The 19085-nt window shown below is 44.2% G+C and overlaps 1 protein-coding gene across 4 annotated transcripts in view; it reads right to left on the reverse strand.

Annotated features, from left to right (window-relative positions):
* Positions 1-19085, reverse strand: part of Elovl6 (ELOVL fatty acid elongase 6) — a 101986-nt gene that overhangs the window by 60214 nt on the left and 22687 nt on the right. Inside the window, exons 1-2 of one of the 4 annotated variants that reach the window (XM_060392704.1) lie at positions 17277-17577; positions 16993-17177 (exon numbers count right to left, since the gene is read on the reverse strand). The exons of the other annotated variants lie outside the window; for them this stretch is intronic. The gene's annotated coding sequence lies outside the window, so the exon portion shown is untranslated. Of the gene's footprint in view, positions 1-16992; positions 17178-17276; positions 17578-19085 lie in introns of those variants that run through there. 4 annotated transcript variants of the gene reach the window in all.

Genomic DNA, 19085 nt, shown 5'->3' on the forward strand with positions numbered 1-19085 from the left:
GGTTTTAGGATTAGAATGGGTGTGGGTTTGGATTCTCTCCAGACCTCAAATTCTATCACTGACCTTGGAGGGCTTGTCTACAACAGATAATACCTTAAACCTGCAAAGGCTGTGAAGTAGAGAAATCAAAAGGTCTGACAAACAAAAAGGATTGCGAACATACCCATTTTCCCTGCATGATTGATTTCTCAATATATTGAAGTGGCTATTAATTTCCTTTCGACACTTCTCTTCCTAATACAAATCAACTGCCTATATGAATGATGCAAGTGCGCCAGAAATAACTGATACACAAATGAATGGATTCTTTGTCAAAGATCAAATCCTACAGGCTTAGGGAGCTTTTTAAAGCCTTCTTAGCTTTCTTTAAATCAAGTACATCATGAGGCACGAAAGAGCACTTCCGTGCATTAAGAAATAGAAATTTAAATAGAAGCTATTCTTCCTTTTTGGCACCATACTTCAGACATTTTGAAATACGCCTGAAGATCCATATGATAAAACTCTCTTCACAAATTTGTTACACTAAGGTTCACCTAACCTTCTCATTGCCTGGCCAGCCAAACTTGAATACTTCCAGCCAAACCTGAACAGGCATGCTACAAGAAACAAAAACTCTTCCACATTTGGGATTCTTTGCATCAACCAATCCTGACTTGCTCAAAGTGGCTTTCAATCCAACAGATGTCTGAATATACTGGTCACATTTAAATGCAAGCCATTTAAATGTTAATTGTTTGTGTATCAATTATTTCTGGGGTGCTTGCATTTCTGTCAGCATAATTCCTGGCACTGCAGCAGGAATTCTTGACATACGGTCCCTCTATCAGCCACTTTCTGAAATGATTTATCAACAAGTCATAACTAGAAAAAAATTAGTCTTCTAGTTTATATTCTTAACACAAAGGGGGCTTAAAGTAGTTTATATTATTTTATGTGTATGGGTTGTTTGCCTGCATGCCTGTGTAGTTTGTGTGTGTGTGGTGCCCAAGGAGACCATATGAGAACATCTGATTTACGAGAACATCTACAGAGAGCTGTGAGGGCTGGGAATTGAACCCTGGTCCTCTGGAAGTGTAGCCAGTGTGCTTAACCACTGCTCCATTTCTCTGGTCCTCCAAATTTTAAAACTGAATTATTTGACACTGAAATGATTTTGGATCCTCTTTGAGTTGAAAAGATCCTTGCATTATTATTTGGTCATATTAAATATGTGTGTTTTAAAATAAAATTATGGCTTTAAAATTAAAACTTTCGAACTCTAAACTGAATGTTTGTTTCTGCCCCATTCTGTCCTATTTCTGTCTGTCTGGCCACCCACAGTGTGTGTGTGTGTGTGTGTGTGTGTGTGTGTGTCAGTTTCTGTGCACGTGTGTGGAGAACAAAGGACAGCCTTAGGTGTCATTTCTCAAAAGCTGTCCACTTAGTTCTTTGAGACAGTCTCTCAATGGCTGAAGCTCCCTGATTAAGCTCTGGTTGGCCCAAGAGTTTCAGAAACCTTCCTGTCTCCTCCGCAGTACTGGACCTCCAAGCAGGTGTCATTTCTGGCTTCTTTCATGCAGCATTTGGGTGTCAGACAAGGTCCTAGTGTCCAACCTTCTCCCCAGTCCTAAATGTCTGTATCTCTTTATGGCAAAGTTCCTGACTGACTGGAGCCTAGGAAGTGTTCTAGCATCACTGATTCATAAACAAGCCACCAATAAGATCAGCACTGGGGTGTGACCAATAGGATAGACACAAGTGGGTGTGTAGAGCCTCTGTGTAATTATTACCAAAAAGATTCCAACTAATTAGAACAGTAATGGGAAGGTTTTATGTGCTTACTCATTTAGAGTCATTACCGTCAGGCCAGTCTAAGACGGGATTCAATGTCAGAAGAAGACGGACTTGCAAGAACATGGATGTTTATTTCTAAACAAACTAACCTTTTTCCTCCTGAGCCAATGCTGCATGTATTTTATGGAACAATATCTTCCATTTGCTTGTTTTCTTTCTTTTCTTTTTTTTTTTGGGGGGGTGTGTGATTCGAGACAGGGTTTCTCTGTGTAATAATCCTTTCTGTCCTTGGCTCGCTTTGAAGATCAGGCTGGCTTCGAACTCAAGAGATCTGACTGCCTCTGCCTCCAGAATGCCGAGATTAAAAGCGTGAACCACCACCACCCGGTGTGGCTTAATTTTTTGTTCAAAGTATTTCCAACAATAGCATTTACTTCTTAGCCTATCACTTTTGAGTGTTTGTTTTAGTTTGGTTTTCAGTGCTTTGAGATGGGGTGGTCTTGCTCTTATAGCTCAGGCTGCCCCATGATGCAGTGTACATCGGGTTCTAGACTATCCTGTCTCTCCTCTCAAATGCTGGGACAAGCGCCACCACACCCAGCTTTTCAAAGAGCTTCTTACTGTAATATCAGTGTGGGCACTTAGTAGCTAATTACAGACTGTGGGGGAAAGACTCCAGTGATAGTCGGACAATTTAAGAACTTGTCTCTTACAGAGGATGAGAAATTCACTCACTGATACAAATCAAGGGTGGGGAGAGAGAGGGAGGGAGGGAGGGGGAGAGAGCACACAAAATAAATGTTTCTTTAAGTTGGCATGGCACAGGGCTTATGATCCTAGCACTGTTTAGGCTGAGGTGGGAAAACCTGGGGAAGGTTTCATAGAATGACAGCCTAGGCCACCTCCTGAGACACCCATCTCAAGTAAGTAATCGAATAAACTAGAGTGACACATTTTTATCCTCATGTAAATCACATTCTTAAAGTAGTTTTCAAACTTCAGGATCCCATACAAATCAGGAATTATTTATAATTATAATCTTTAAAAAGTTTACGTTTTATTTTAATGAATTATATTTTTAAAAATGTTAATACTTAAAGTATTATGATCTTAAGCTTTTTTTTTTTTTAAAGAACTTAAATCTGGGTTCACAGGAGAAGGGTCCACAGATCTTTGTTTAAAGCAAGGTCCTTCCACCATCATTCCTGAAATAACTCTCAGATGGAATAATGGGCTCTTCTCACCTATGGAACTTCTCGCTGCAAATGTAAGCGGCTTTCAGAGGCTCAGCTGGCCCCGCTGACCTAAGAGCATTCTTGACCATACCCACAAGGCGACAGAAATGCAGACTTTGTCTACTAAAAATAACAATCGCAATCCCAGCCCTTGGCAGGCTGAGGCAGGAGGATGATGGGTGAGGGCAGCCTAGGCTACACAGTGAGGCTCAAAACTGAAAAACCAGCAAAACCTACTTCATTCTGTAGCTTTGGGAATTTGTAAAAGTACCACTCTGAGGCTGGTCACTAGTGATTTCCAAGCGCCACCTTGAACGTGTCATTTAACTCTTGCTCTGAAGTTAGTTCTTAAATATCTTTTATCAAATTCCAACTGTTTAGATAACCAGCAGCCAAGTCTTCTCTCACAAGGGTCCCACTGGGACAGCGAAGAAAGCCTGGCCCGCTACAAAAAGACAGTCCGGCCGCCGTGGAGAAGATGTGGAGTCCCCTACTGGGTACCGCGGCGGTGAGGCCTCCCTAGAGGAAGTGGACCGCTGGGGGTGGGCCTTGAGGCTTCTTAGCCCAGCCCCACTTCCTGTCCTGTTTGCTTCCTGACTGCGGATGCAACGTGGCGTCCTGCCTCAGGACACTGTTGCCAGGCCTTTCACTGGAGAGGCTGTGTCCCTTCAACTGTAAACCAAAAGAAACAACGTCCTCCTTTACGTGGCTTCCTGATTCGGGTTTGACCATAGCAATGAGAAGAAATGTTACTAACACACCAGGACACCAGTGCTAGTGTGTTTCATCCTCCTCTGCCATGGACGTTTGGGTATAGTCACATAGACAGGAAACGCAACACTGGCTTTGAAGCCAAACAAAAAACATGGAAGCAGCAGAAAGAGTAACGGCTTCCCAGAGAGAGACAGCTCATATTATTCTGTGACTGGGACCCTCACTTCCCACGGAACCGTTACTGTCACCTTATTACTACATTAGTATAGTTGAAGCATATGGTAGGCCCGTAGCATATTCTTGCTTGACTCCAACAGGAATTTTTAAAGCAAATATGGGGGACAGCTGGTAATATATTTTTAATTTTTAGGTCCATAAAAATATAGTTTTGAAGTATACACTGACCGTGTTTTTATATAGGGTAGAAAAAAAAAACAAAAAACAAAAAACAAAACATCTCCCTTTCACTTAAAACTTTCAGGTCTACGTTGATTTTTCTAAAATGAAATCATGGCCATGACTTTAAACATCTCGCATTTGTTCACAGTTGTGCTAATGCCAGAGACCAGGAGTCTGGTAACTGACCTAGTCTACAACCAAACACTGTGCTGTGTATAAATCAGAAAAACTTTTTTTTTTTCTCCCTAACCTACCGTAATGCAACTACTTCATATTGCAAAGTGAGTATTCTACAAGATTAAAGGTTTTTTTGTGTGTGTGTGCCACAAATGTCAGCGATTAATTATGCTACTAAGTTTGTTACAATGCTTATTTTTACTCTTTACTCCTATTCTTTCCAGAGAGAAGCTCCATATGCCATGCCAAATCAGGTACACATTGCAAGGGCACTTAAAAGCGATCACTTAAATATCTAAGCAGATAAATGGGGCCTAAATATTTTTTAATAGCTGGTTCTCACCACACACTTGCAGAAATTTCAAGATTTTGGTCTTGTGCCTGGGAAACCTTTCCAGGAAATTTCCAGGTAGAAAGCACAAATCATGCGAAGGACCGCTGTATCCTAAATGGCTGTTGTTGCAAAGAGCACAGGGTTAATAAAGCACACAGCATTAAAAAGCTGCTGAGATGGCTCAGTGTGTAAATGCACTTGCCGCCAAGGCTGAGGACCTGAGTTCAATCCCTAGCACCCCCTTGATGGATAGGGAGAACTAACTCTTTCCATCAAATTGTCCTCTGGCCTCCACACATACTTAGGGGCACGAGAGGGCACAAATGAGTATGTACAAGATTTTTCAAAAAGGCGCTGTACAAACACTCCCTTGAAATAGTGCCCTGGCAGGCAGGACTCCAACCATGACTGGATTGCTCCGAATGCCTATTCAAAGGCAAGAAAGGCAGAATGAAAAACAGGGAGGCACACTCAGGAGTCAGAGAGAGGAGAATCTAAGTTCCAGGCTATCAAGGGCTACACTATCTCTTTAGAAACATAAACAAAGACAGCAGGGGGAGAGGGGAATCAAAAGCTGTGGAATAGCAAGTTTTGGAACTGGCCACCCTGACCAAACAAGGACATGGCAGCCATAATGACCCTGCCAGGGCTGGTAAGACTTAAATCATTCATGAAGCCAAAATACCTTGTGGAACGGGATTAGATAACAAGTGATCTACAATTAGAACGTGATTCTCCCCAGAGGGCTGCTGTTCCATGGTGAACAAGCTAAGGGCTTTCCCAAGGATATTTCCATGCTTGACTCCATCTACCAGCTTATCCATGGACATTAACAGAAAGACAGGCTCACTGGCAAGGGAACAAATCTTTTTCTTTTAGGACTTAAGCTACCTCTAGGGGAAATTGTAAGCAAATCATTTGGGATTTCCTTGGTTAATAAAATAAATAGGATTAATCAATGTCTGCCACATAACAAAGTACCATGATTTCTGTTGTTTGGGTTTATATTATGTATTACAATTTATTTACTTTGTGTCCCAGCTGTAGCCCCCACCCTCCTCTCCTCCCCTCAACTCCTCTCATGCCCCCTCCCCAGTCCACTGATAGGGGAGGTCCTCCTCCCCTTCCATCTGACCCTAGCCAATCAGGTCTCATCAGGACTGTCCTTCATACTCTTCCGTTGTGGCCTGGTAAGGCTGGGCTGCCCCCCATCCCCTCATGGGGAGGTGATCAAAGAACCAGCCACTGAGTTCATGTCAGAGACAACCCGTGTTCCCCTTACTAGGGTACCCTCTCGGACACTGAGCTGCCATGGGCTACATCTGTGCAGGCGTTCTAGGTTATCTCCATGCCTAGTCTTTGGTTGGCACATCAGTCTCAGAAAAGACCTCTGGGCCCAGATTTTTTGGTACTGTTGCTCTCGTTGTGGAGCTTCTGTACCCTACAGGTCTTTCTATCTCCCCCTTCTTTCATTAGATTCCCTGCACTCTGCCCAAAGTTTGGCTATGAGTGTCAGCATCTGCTTTAATACCCTGCTGAGTAGAGTCTTTCAGAGCCCTCTGTGGTAGGCTCCTGTCTTGTTCCTTGTTTTCACCTTCTTCCAATGTCTATCCCGTTTGCCTTTCTGAATAAGGATTGAGCATCTTACCCAGGGTCCTCCTTCTTAGCTTCTTTAGGTGTACAGATTTTAGTATGATTATCCTATATTGTATGTCTAATATCCACTTATAAGTAAGTACATACAATTGAGATGTCCCTCAATTGAGGAATGGATACAGAACTGTGGTACATTTACACAATGGAATACTACTCAGAAATTAAAAACAAGGAAATCATGAAATCTGCAGGCAAATGGTGGGAACTAGAAAAGATCATCCTGAGTGAGGTAACCCAGAAGCAGAAAGACACACATGGTATATACTCCCTTATAAATGGATATTAGACATATAATGAGATAAAATTTTTTGTTGTTTTTTTAAGTAATAGAAATAGAGATACAGTTTAGGAAAGAGAAAAGCATTTCTGAGAATGGAAAGTGAGCTGAAGGGCCGGGACAGGTGTGAACCTCAAAAGCCCCTGGAATGAAAGTCGTGATCATTTATAGGTCATTTACACAGTGCCTGCCTCCCTCCCTCTCCACTCCCACACAGGGAGGGGGCTGACACTATGTTACCTGCAGGTAGGAGGGGTTTCCAGTCTTTCTGCCAACTGACTTCTTTCATAATTTTAATCTGGATGCCTGTCTTCCCAAGCCCTGTCCACCTGCCACAGCAGGAAGGAGCAGAATTCACTTATGACTCAGACCCGTGTGTCTTAGCTAACTCCACAAGGTCCTCCTGAGCTCTCCAAATGGATCAGAGTCACCTATGGCTAAAATGGCCTTCCATCTGCCGTGGCAGGGGGTAGATGGGAGGGGAGAACATCCACAGAAGGAAATGACCTCAACTAGAATAGCTCTTCATCCCTGTAGGGATGAAGCACCCAAGTCTGTGTGCCCACAGCAAGGCCAAACAAGGACAGCTGAGCCAGGGCTCAGGTCACTTCTCTTGTGCCTAGTGGATTCACCTCCATGCATACATTCACAGTGCCGGGGTACGCCTGTAAAATATCATTTCCATCTCAGTATCAGCTGCATCAAAGATGAAGACACAGCACACATCATCACCTGTAGCAACCAAGAGAATTCCTTTCAGACGCAGGCCAACCCAGGATTCTCCATGTTGGTAAGAATTTCATGATGAGCCACTATGAAGCAGAGCTTGAATTTATTAGAAGAGATTTTTAGCACAAGAGTTAAGAGAAAGAGAGGCAAGAAGAAAGACACACCCTAGGTAAAGGGAATGGGCTCCAAATAGAAGAGTCGCCATGGGTGAAATGAATCCACAACAATGAATCTTTTGCTGGTAGCTGTAGCCCATGGCTAAAGTTGTTTGTGGCTAACAAGAGCCATACAAAGCCCAGCAAAAATGTTTTTTCCCTGCCACTATCTAGTCAGCAACAGTTGACAGATGCTGGCCAAGTATCCAGTAAATCAATCTCTGGGTATGGGAGTGCCTAAAGGCTGAAGGTTGATACCCAGTGTCTTCCTTGGGTTCCTTCACCTTGTTTTTGAGACAGTGTCTACCACTGAACTTGGGACACACCCACTGGCCGCTGGTGCAGGTGGAACAAACAGCTGCCATTGCATATGAAGCAATGACTCAGCCATCTCCCCAGCACCCTGAGCCACTTGACAGGTCTGCTCAACTGGAAAGGGCCAGCTAGCAAAGAGGTTCCTTAAGCAAGGCGAAGACCTCGCGAAGGTGAGATGTAAAGGAGGTAAGCTTCAATAACCCACTGTCAAGTAAACAACCACCAACTGCACTTGGTCTCTTCACAACTTTCTGCTCCAAGTCGGAAAGTCTGAGGGAATCTAAGAAATTAATTCAATATATATAATTGAGGCAAGACTGCTTAGCACTACTCTATTTTGAGCAGCACATGCTATGTAGTGTCACAGAATAATTGGAGAGAAGAAAAACAAACTATACAACATCCTGAAATAGTTAAGATCTTTGTCTTCCCTTAAGGCAGTGGTCTCCAACTTTCCTAATGGTGGCACCCTTTAACACAGTTCCCCATGTTTGGTGACCCCCCCCAACCACACAATTATTTCACTGCTACTTCATAACTGTAATTTGGCTACTGTTATGAATGGTAAGGTAAATGATCTGATATGGAAGGTATCTGTCTGATACGTGACCCACAAAGGGGTCATGACCCACAGGTTGAGAACCATGGCTTTAACAAGAAGAAAAAACAATAACAGCAACAAACAGGAGCCATTGTATATCCATTTTGAGTACCAACTACCTCAAAAACTCAGATTTTCTGGTGGCAGACAGCAAAGCTCTGAGGAAAACACTCAGGTTGAAATGGATGAAATACTTTATGTCATTATACTAAGTAAATTGTAGCAAGAATGGAAAACAGGAAACAAATAATTCTAAAGTTCAGACTGTACTGGAGAAAAATCTTTCTCCAAGAAGATACGTTTAAATGGTAACTAAATGTGCAGTTACTTTATACTAAACACAAAGGTAAAACAAAGTTCACGGATAGAAGTGGTGGTGGTTTGAATGAAAATGGCTCCCTCATGCTCATATGTTTGAATACATGGTCGTCAGTTGGTGGAACTGTTTGGGAAGGATTACGGGGTGTGGCTTGGTTGGAGGAGGTGTGTCACGGAGTAGAGATTTCAAAAGCCTATGCCATGGCCAGTACATGCTTTTTCTCTGCAGGGTGCTGTGGATCAAGGCGTAAGATCTGAGGTAGTGCTCCGGCACTGTCTGCCTGCCGCCTGCCACCTGCTAAAATGGACATGAACTCTCATTTTCCGCAACAGTGAGACCCAAATTAAATGCTTTCTTTTATAAGTCGCCTTGGTCATGGTGTTTTGTCACTAAGTACCAGGTGGTGGTGGGGGGGTGGGGGGGGCCGATGACAAAAAAAGCAGTGTCCAGTCACTGAACTACATTTACTGCCTACAAAACCTGCTCATTTTCTTGACTTCGATTCAATTGAGAGCATGTAGCGTATAATCAATCATATTCCACATCCATGTTCTACTTTCTGTCATGGACTGGCCCATCTTCTCCTATCACGTACTCATCAGCACAGTTATGTACACAACTCGGGGCTACAAAGTGGGTCACTGTAGGCATGTTCTAATATAACAGGCACTATTTTGAATATCACACACGGCAAAATAACTAAATATGACCCCAAACTATTTTGCCAGTATAGGATCAAGCTACACTTTCCTTGAAACGTTCTAGTATGAGACAGGAACACGTCTTTGGCAAAGGTCCTTAGCAAGATCAAGAACCAGGGGAAAGGTCACAACCACGCTCAAAAGCAATGAGGAAGCTGGGTAATTCAAACAATTCATCGTGACTCAGAATTCCCAGCCTGTTTTAATACTAAACGTACTTGGCACAGATTTTTTTAAAACCTACTTTGATCACTTTTGGAAGCACTCGGGATCTGTCGAGAATCTCTTCTCTTTTAATTATAAAAGCAAAGTTTATTATGTGTATGACAAGCATAGTAGAAATGTTAGGATGATGGACAGCTAGTAAAGAGACGTTTCCATGCTGCTGGGGAGATGACTTTAGTTGAGAAGCTGAGATCAGTTCCCCACCACCCACGTAAAGCAGCCTGTAACTCTAGCCCTGGCCAACCTAGCTAAATCAATGAGCTTTGAGACCCTGTTTAAAAGAATAACATGGAAGTCTGTTTAAGGAAGATGCCCAGTGTGAACTTCTGGCCTCCACACTTGTGCCCACCCCCACCCCCACTCCTCTACTCCTCTCTCCTTCCACTCCACCCCAACACACTTTTTCCACTATGTAGTTAACAAACTTCCAGGAAGGACCCACCGCACTCTCGTTACTAGGACAGAGCCAAATAATTAAGAAGCAGAACTTCTTTACTACAAAAACTCCAGGCGGATCTTGTTTGGTTTTGTTTTTGTTTTTTTGAGACAGGGATTTTCTGTGTAAGAGTGCCCTGGCTTTCCTGGATCAGCTCTGTAGACCAGGCTGGCCTTGAACTCAGAGATCTGCCTACCCCTGCCTCCAGAGTGCTGGGATTAAAGGTGTGCACCACCGCGCCTGGCCCCCATATGGATATTTTTAAGTCAAAAGTAATAGTGTAAAATAAAAACTCTCACATTACTCGAATTTATTAATAGATACATGTTCAGATGCAAAACCATGACAAATCACTGTGAAACTTGGCATCTGTTACACACCCGGACATATTTCTGAGATCTTCTTTACCAACACTTGAGACTGGTATTTTTAACGAGCAGAAAACCCAAAAAGCACTTGAAAAAGTGAAGGAGTTCACACTTCCTCCAAAAGCATTTTCTTTCAAACACTGAGATTGCTCAAAAATTTGAGTGTCCCTAAACCTACAGTAATTGCAGCTTTATCTCTTCAGTTATGATTGTAGTTAAGCACTTTTCATACGTCTGTCAGAAAAAAAAAAAGACTAAGTAACATTCTCTTTTATGGGTTCTTCCTATTCAGGCCTTCACACTTCTTTTTCTTATGAATCTGTAAGACCTTCTAACATTATAGGGACCAGTTCATGAGTATGAACTGGTCATTGTCTATGCATGTGGGCAGGCACACACACAAACACACATATGTATGCAAGACACAGGCACACACAAACGTGGGAAATGCCTAACCGATACTATAGCTGCGAGTCCTGAGGATCTTTCCTTAACAGTACCTTGCACCAGCCCTCCCTTTTTAAACTTACATAGTCCATGGTGAGTGTGCCAGACTTTTGCACCTCAGTTCTCTGCTGGCCCTTTAAGGACTTAACCGTAACACACAGTGCTGCAAAGGAACTCCATCACACCTATATCTTTCTAGACATATGGGTAAGGGAGGGAACAGTGGACGGGAAATACCAGACGTTCCCCAAGAAGACTGTAGCCACCAGCTGCCTCTCTAGCAACATGACTGTCTGGTCCTCACACTGATTAAGGCCTCTCCAAGCGCTGTCCCGGACACCCAAGGCTACACAAAGAAACCCTGTCTTGAAAAACAAAACACCCCAGCATCTGGCTCCCAAGTCTTTATCGGCAAAGTCAAACGTGAGATTTTGTTAAAAACTATTATTTCCCACAAGCTACTTGGGAGCGAGCACTGAATGTATTTGTAATCCACTTGTGCCTCAAGAAAGGGAACTGTTGCCCTTCATAACAAACACCCTTTCACAGAGTGATTTTATGCACATTTAAAATTTTATGTATATGTCCTGTTTTTGTTTTAAAGTGAATTAAAGTGAATTAAAAAAAAAAATCAAGAGTGCCCACAGGTGAACATTGAACAGATGCTTTTCAGAGACTATCCAGCATCAGACTAATTCTAAAGGAAGGAGACAGCCTTCCTTTATATAAATGTGTCTTGATTTTAGTCAGACTCGGAACTTTAATGTAGCTAATCTGAAGGGCCATTAAGAATTATTTTGCCATTTGTTTGGGCCTGTGGTGGTACATTCCTGTGGGTTTAGGGTCATATGCCCCTGTGTCCCGCAGTCCCACAGAGAGCAAGCCTTGAGTGCCCCAGAGAACTCCCACAAGGCTCTACCTTGAAAGGACAGCATCACTGCTTTCTTTCAGCAGCCAGGAAGATGGCTGCTACTTGGACATGGCATCTGTCCATCTTTCCAATAGGACGGCTCTGCTGGGAGAAACTGGCATAGGGATCCCCCCTTCAATACTGTCTGCCGGCTTTGGGACACCCAAAGAAGTCACTGAGGACAACTACGTACACAAGCAATGCCCTGTCAGTACTAGTTTCTCCATCCAAAAGCCAGATGGGATGTGGCATGGTGATGCAAGATGGCAGGGTCGCTGTTGTCTCAGGGACCACCTCCACTGCATCTGCAAGCCCAGTGTTGAGGGTGGGTAGTGGCCCTGCACACCTGTGTTTCTGCTTCAGAACAGCCAGTGGGCAGCACTGTTACAGCGGGCTAGTGCAGGCCACCAAGCAACATGGAGTGTATCGATAGGTTTAAGACCCCCAAGGCCATCTGTAGCAAGGTGCAATTCTAGAAGTGCTGAAGCCAGATGCTGGCCCACACCCTCAGAATGAGATAAGCTGGATCACCTGTTTAAATCAAGTTTCCACTGTCTCTCAGTGGTGCCTTGCTTGTGCCCCAGACTTTACCATATGGATTTTTGGGATACCCCTATGTACCAAACTACAGCAGCACACAAACATAACACGTAACACATAAGGGACTTTATTTTGAGCTCCTATCACATGACAAGGTACCTGACAGCCATCACTTAATGACTCACTACTCCATCAAGTACTGAATGGAATCCTATTCAACACGGGAAGCCTGAGTAATGGTGTGTGTGGTGGTGGAGGGGGGGTGACTTATACCTAGGGAGAACAAAGATTTGAACTAAATGTTCTGTCTAAGAACATGCAAAGGAAAAGCAGCATCCTGTGAGAACAGCCAATGATTTAGATGAAAACATCTCTGACCCATATTGAGAATACACAAACTCAAATATCCGACTCACACGTGCCATCAATATCTGAGAAATGTTACAAAACAGAATGGGAAGCTGGTGCTTACTGCGGCTCCGAGGGAGAGGAAGCTGCTGACCTGCTGTGTCTCACCTGTTTCCTCCTCTCCCACGCCCTCGGCACTGCCACGGTCTTCTCAACGATGGTGATCCTTCAGAGCAGCAGTTCTCAACCTTCCTAATGCTGCCACCCTTTAATGCAGTTCCTCATGCTGGGGTGACCCCCAACCACAAAATTATTTTTTGTTGCTACTTCATATCTGTAATTTTGTTAATGTTAGGATTAATAAAGTAAGTATCTGAGATGCAGGATATCAGATGTGACCTCTGAGAGAGGACTGTTTGACCCCCCCAAAGGACATGCAACCCACAGGTTGAGAACGCTTTAGGTAGTCCCTCCTGGCCTGTTATACAGCATTCATTTGTTTGCATGTTTAACAGCTTTAACACCATGGCATGCTCCTACGACAACAGGGGTCTTGGGCCTAGAACAGCATCTACCAAACAGCAGCCAACGTATTGAGTCAGTGAAAATCTGCAATGTGGCTGCACCTACTGCATGCTAGGTAGTTGACAGTCAAGTCTTATCAGGAATACAACAACAGCAATAGCCTTAAAGTACTAAGCATATGTGATCATGAGAAAAACTAACCAGTGTCCAATAGGAAGCAAAAACTGAAGAATCAGGAGTTCAAACACAAAGTTCCAAACTACCAGAGAGCCTAAAAAGACTTTATGAGGTGGTAGCATGAATAAAAAAAGGTGACATCTTCCAGGTGACATGCTGGCTGGTCAGCTGACCAGAGTCCAAAAGCTAGATGCTGGGAGGGGAGCCTTTAAGGCTGAAATGATGAGCTGGAGGCAGAACTTAGGAGTCTGTTATATCAGGATGGGAAACTCATGTCACCATGATAGATAAGTAATGTGGCAGCAATGAAAAATCCTGGGCAGGGTGGTGACATGGCATTCCTGCACCCTTTATTAGTTAAAAGGCACCGTTGATATGCTGAAAGCAGGGCAGGGCTACTGGGTATCTGCCATTCCTACAGGCAGAGCTATTGTGTAGAGCGGAATTATACAGTGTCTGATACTATGTAGGCCATCGACACCCCTCAAACTGTATAATTCTTACCACAGCCCCATTTGATTATCTCATTTTTGCTCTTAGAAATGAAAAGGCCTGCTCCATGAAAAAGCCTGCACTCACGTCCATGAACCAACCAGTTTCAGAGAGAGACTTGTATAAGGACCCGTGTTTGCCATAGATTAACTCACTGCTTGCCTGGTAACAAATTCCGGGTAAGGAAGGAGGAGGCCAGAGGCATCTCAGAAGAGGAAGGCTGCGGGTATGGCTTGAGCGCTCTGAGCAAGGCGGCTAGGCAAGCCCTTTCACAAGTCAGCCACTCAGTGAGAGCAGGCAGTACGGGAGGATTGCCTCAACTCTGCGCCGTTGCCATTTGTGGCCCTTTTGTGTATTTAGGCTTTATAATACCCACCCAAAGCGTGGCACACACAAGCCTGTGAGGCAGGTTTGCTTGACCTCTATTTTGCAAAAAGAGAATTGGCTTCAACTAGTTGGACAAGCCAAACAGCCTGCGTGCTTGCTTGACACCTGCAGGCAGCAGCTGGCCAGGATGGCAGCCTCTGCATTATCCTTCACATAAAAAGCAAATCTGGGAAGAAAACAGGACCGGCAAACCTGTCTGGTGGAGCCAGGCCTTTTCACAGAACCAAACAAATCACTTTGTATTTACCATCCTCGAGATTATTTACGTTTATAGCAGATGAAGCCACTTCGGCCATGCTGTTCCTTCTTGGATTCATATGGTTCCTGTCTGTCTACCGTATCTTTTTCCAGTTCCTCAGGCTGGCTCCCAAACTGCTGGTACTTCCCCCTGCTCAGATACCTGACTTTATTCTCCCCAATAAATACTCTTAAACCTCAGTCAAGTCTGTCCGGTTCTCCTCTCAGCTGTAGATGCTTATCAAATCAGCATTTTAATGATGCTGCAAAAATCAGAATAAGCACGAATGTGCTCGCCCAGATCACAAAGGCGTGAGAAGGTTTCACATTAGCTGCATTCTCTTTGACACATGCTGCGTGGGCAGGGAAGCGTAGGCCCTGATCTCGAGCTGGGCAGCTCTGATCTCAGTCACACACCCCATGAAGGGCAGGGGTGAGTTAATCACCTCTCCTGCTGGATTACAGGCCAACAATGATACTGCGTTCCTGCCAGGATTATCAAGGTTTACAAAATAAGGTATGTGGAAATCCTCAGGGTTTAATGCCTGCTTGGAAAAACAGAACATTTACCCGTGAAAAATCAAAGACTAACTCCCATAGGCAACACCACAGGTCTGCCTGTACCCTCTGGTCTTTCCCCTATACCAGGGAAAGTGTTGGAAAGTGGGGTTCTCTTCTCCAGGCAAGATGGCCGACTTAGGCTTCTCTAGGCCAATAAACAGCTACAACTCTCCTGTAACAGCTTAGCAAAAAATAGCCTAGCCCAGAGCTGATCTTAGGAGCAGATACCAAGAGCACTATCTGTTCCTCAGGCGCTGTATGTGACTTCCAATGGGCTATCAGGTGAGATCTCCAGAAGGTTGCTCAAGCCCATATTAATTTAGCCCCTGGACTGCCTGTTCTTGGACATTTTCATCTGTAACTAGCCCTCGAGTCTTTAATACCTTTGTTTGTCCTTAACCTACCTCCTGTGAAAGCATAAGGCTCCCTCCAACAGTCATTAGACATGGCTCCTCCTTTCAGGTTATAAGAACACTCTTCCATTCTGGGCTCCTCTCTTTGCACACCACCACCCCATCGCAGTGTGGTCAGCCCTCAAGGCTTTTAGCACGAGGCACTATGCCACCATTCCTGTCAGGAAAGTACCCCACCATAGCCACCGCCCCTTCATTAATCCTACTATAAACCCAGGCCCCAGCTTCTCCATCGCCTGCAGAGCCCACGACCCAGTCATTTTCCTCTTGCGTTGGCCAGGAGTTGCTATATGCCAGCCCCGGACCTGTGTTTTGCACGCACATTTTTTCTTCCTGGACAGACAATAACTCAAGTGAGTTGAAAGAGTTAAGGCTACTTTGCCTTAACCTTGTCTCCCACTGTAACAAGCTACTCCAATCATCCCGCACTCACCAGCTGGCTGACCAAAGGGCAGTTTAGTTTGCACAGCCTCACTGCACACAGCGGCTAGAGGCCAAAGCTCTGAACCAGAACAAGTATTTGGTGCGCAGATTTACTCTTAGTATCCTGACAACATGAAACATTACCCTCTCCTCTGAGATAAGCACAGTTAGAATATGGTGTCAGTGCAGACACTAAGTCCCAATCCTATGCTAACCATGTTTTTACATCGTGGGCACAGGTGCTCTATAATCTGTACAGACCTGCTGTATTACACCTTTGCATACACCTGCTGTCGACTTCTCCCTATTTTATAATGTAAATTTCCCATCCAAATATACTCTTCAATACCATGATTTTAATGGTTATATAACGGTCTACTGAAGGATTGGGGAACTGGGGAGAATTCATTAAGCAGGTATTTTACTATATGTTTGATCTTTGTAAAAACAAACAAACACACAAAATAGCCCTCATGACATTAAAAAAAAAAAAAACAACAAAACATGTAGACTTCTCTGATTTTTCTTTTAATAGAGGGAAAAGAACCAAATGTTTCCACTTAAAGTTAATCTGATGGTTTTTATAAAACTCCTTGAGGCCTGTAAGGGCTGACAAGTATCTGACCATTTAAGGATGTTTCCCTTGTGTTTTAGGGGTGCTACTTTAGATTAAGTGCTACGGCCTAGTTAGGGAGTGTTTGTTATTCACGATTAATGTTTCAGTCGAAATGTTGCTTTCTGAGTACAACCAGAATTTAAGTGACATAAAAAAAGAATCATTCAGAGGCAAACATTAGCATTCTTCGAAGAATGAATCAGCATTTTGTCCCACGTTCTACCACGTGCTATGAATTAACAGACTCCTGGGACAGGTAAGTAGACGTGAGAGGCTGTCAAAAATTGGCAACTCGTGTATTTTCACTGAGCTGAGCCTTCTTTAATGAAATGCACCCACCTCACCCCCTCAAGAGATAGTGTCCACAATGATCCAAGTATGTAACCAAGTCTCAGTCCGAGGGAAGAGGTGGGACACAGCTATCTGGGGACCCCAAAGGACTGGATTTTGAAACCTGGCTCGTGACTGGCAAAGGCACAACATTCTGCAAGTTGCTTACCTCTCTGTGCCCACCCAGTCTTCAGGGCTCAATCACAGGGATCCACGTCACAAAACACAAGGCGGCAGAGTGTCCCCAGAGCCCCTGGTAGGCAGCTCTCCATAATTACGTAATATCCCTGGTCAATGTCCAGCGCAAGTCCTCAACTAAGCATTTCGACCAAATACAGTCCAATCTCCCTCCACCTTCATAAAAGAACAACAAAGAGCTCTCGGTGGGTCTGGAATGAACCACCCTTCTCTCGGATTCCAAGGAAACAGTGACCGTTTTGATCTCATTCTTACCTCTTTTAATTATGTTCTCTAACTTCCGACTTTAAAAGCAGGCTTTCGTAACTTACGAAAGAGGACAAAGGCTCATCTTCTCAATGTCCTATGGAAAAATGTTTTATGTTCAGGCCGCCAGTATAAACATCAGTCATTCAGGGCAGGATGAGGACGTGAACTTGGTTTTAGGCTTTGTTCTCCTCAGGGCCTTGAGCATGGTAGGCAAGAGCTCCATCACTGAGCCCACCGTCAGCCCCACAAAACTTAAAGTTTGGGTGGTACTTTCCACAAGTGTGGCTGAGACTTCCTGAGAATTCACCTCAAAAAAAAAAAAAATGAGATTCAAAATTTCATAGCTCTGGGTGGGTATAATCAAGATACACTGTAGGCATGGAGGCCGTTGTCAGAGAATGGATAAAAAGCTTATTCTTTCAAAATCTCACAGTTCTTTTGCATGTGTGCGCTTGTGGTTGCTTGTATTGGCTCAAGGCAGGGAACAGTCTCGGACTTGATGGCCACAACCACCGAGGTCAAGCCTGACAGTGGTCTGCCGCCTTTGACTTTCATACTACATTAGACCAATTACCACTCCCTCAGCTTCCTTAGTCACGATATTTTCACTTAAAATCGCCTCTAAGACTAAAATGCTGTAAAACGGCCTCTTGAGCACAAGGACGTGACACGCCTTGCGAAGAAACGTATTAAGTGAGCTGCTTTGTCACAGGAGGTGGTGGCAGTGAACTGATGGGACAGATGCAGCAAGGCGCCTTTAACAGAAGCACTCCTAAAATAAGGCTATAGTTTGATCAGTCAGTCAGAAGCCCTTGAGCAGACACCTGCAGAAACCTACCTCTGCACTTGGCCTGGGAGCAATGGTTCAGTACTCACCATGGGCTGAGCAGACATACGGGTTTGGGAAGAAAGATCAAGGCCCACCTGCATACCTGTGTACTGAAATAGTTCCTTTGACCTGCTTCTCCACCTACACAGAACAGACTGCACTCGGAGAGGCCTGAACAAGCGTGAGACAGGCAATAAAAGGGAACAAGCCCGTGTGATATCTGCAGAGCAGTTTTCTGGGAGTGTGAGTCTCAGGGCAGCCACAAACGCCTCAGGCCCCTCGGATGCTCCTGAGAGCACGCACGGCTAGCACCGAGGGCTACCACCCACGGCTAGCCACTCTCTTATCCCAAGGCATTCAGTGTGATATAACCTGAAAGCGACTAATTCCTGACCTGACTTCATGATATCCAGCGGGCTATCCATAACATAATTCTCCTGTTATTAAATCATCCAAGTCATGGCTGTTCTTGCAAGACATCACATCCAATGACCTTCTAGGTCTTGTGTGATCCAGCTGGCAAAAGATCACATCCAAAATCTTCCAAGTCCGGGTGATCCAGCTGGAACGCAGACAGGCCTTTAATCGCAGGAGTCTAGGGCAAACGAATCTCTGAGCCCAAGGCCAGCCTGGTATAGAGCACGTTTCAGGTAAAGAAAAGTTTAGATACAGGTGTGGTGGTACATACTTTTAATCCCAAACTATGAAGGTAGAAAGTGATGTCTAATTGAGTGACAGAAAATGTAATGAATCAGAGAAAAGTTGATAGAATAGGATATGCCCAACTCTCAGGAGAGGAGGAAAGGGAAGCTACTTAATGGGCAATGCAAAGAGGGAAGAAGGCAGTTCTTACCAGGACAGTAATGAGAGACAGTTTGCAGAGAAAGAACTCAGGTGAAAACCGAATGACCCAGAGCATGAGAATGAGCCAAAGATTAGATTGCTGGAGTTAGGTTAGGGTCAACCAGAGCAACTCTGGGGCCAAG

This window comes from Meriones unguiculatus, chromosome 10 (assembly GCF_030254825.1).
Source record: "Meriones unguiculatus strain TT.TT164.6M chromosome 10, Bangor_MerUng_6.1, whole genome shotgun sequence".
Classification (NCBI taxonomy): Eukaryota; Metazoa; Chordata; class Mammalia; order Rodentia; family Muridae; genus Meriones; species Meriones unguiculatus.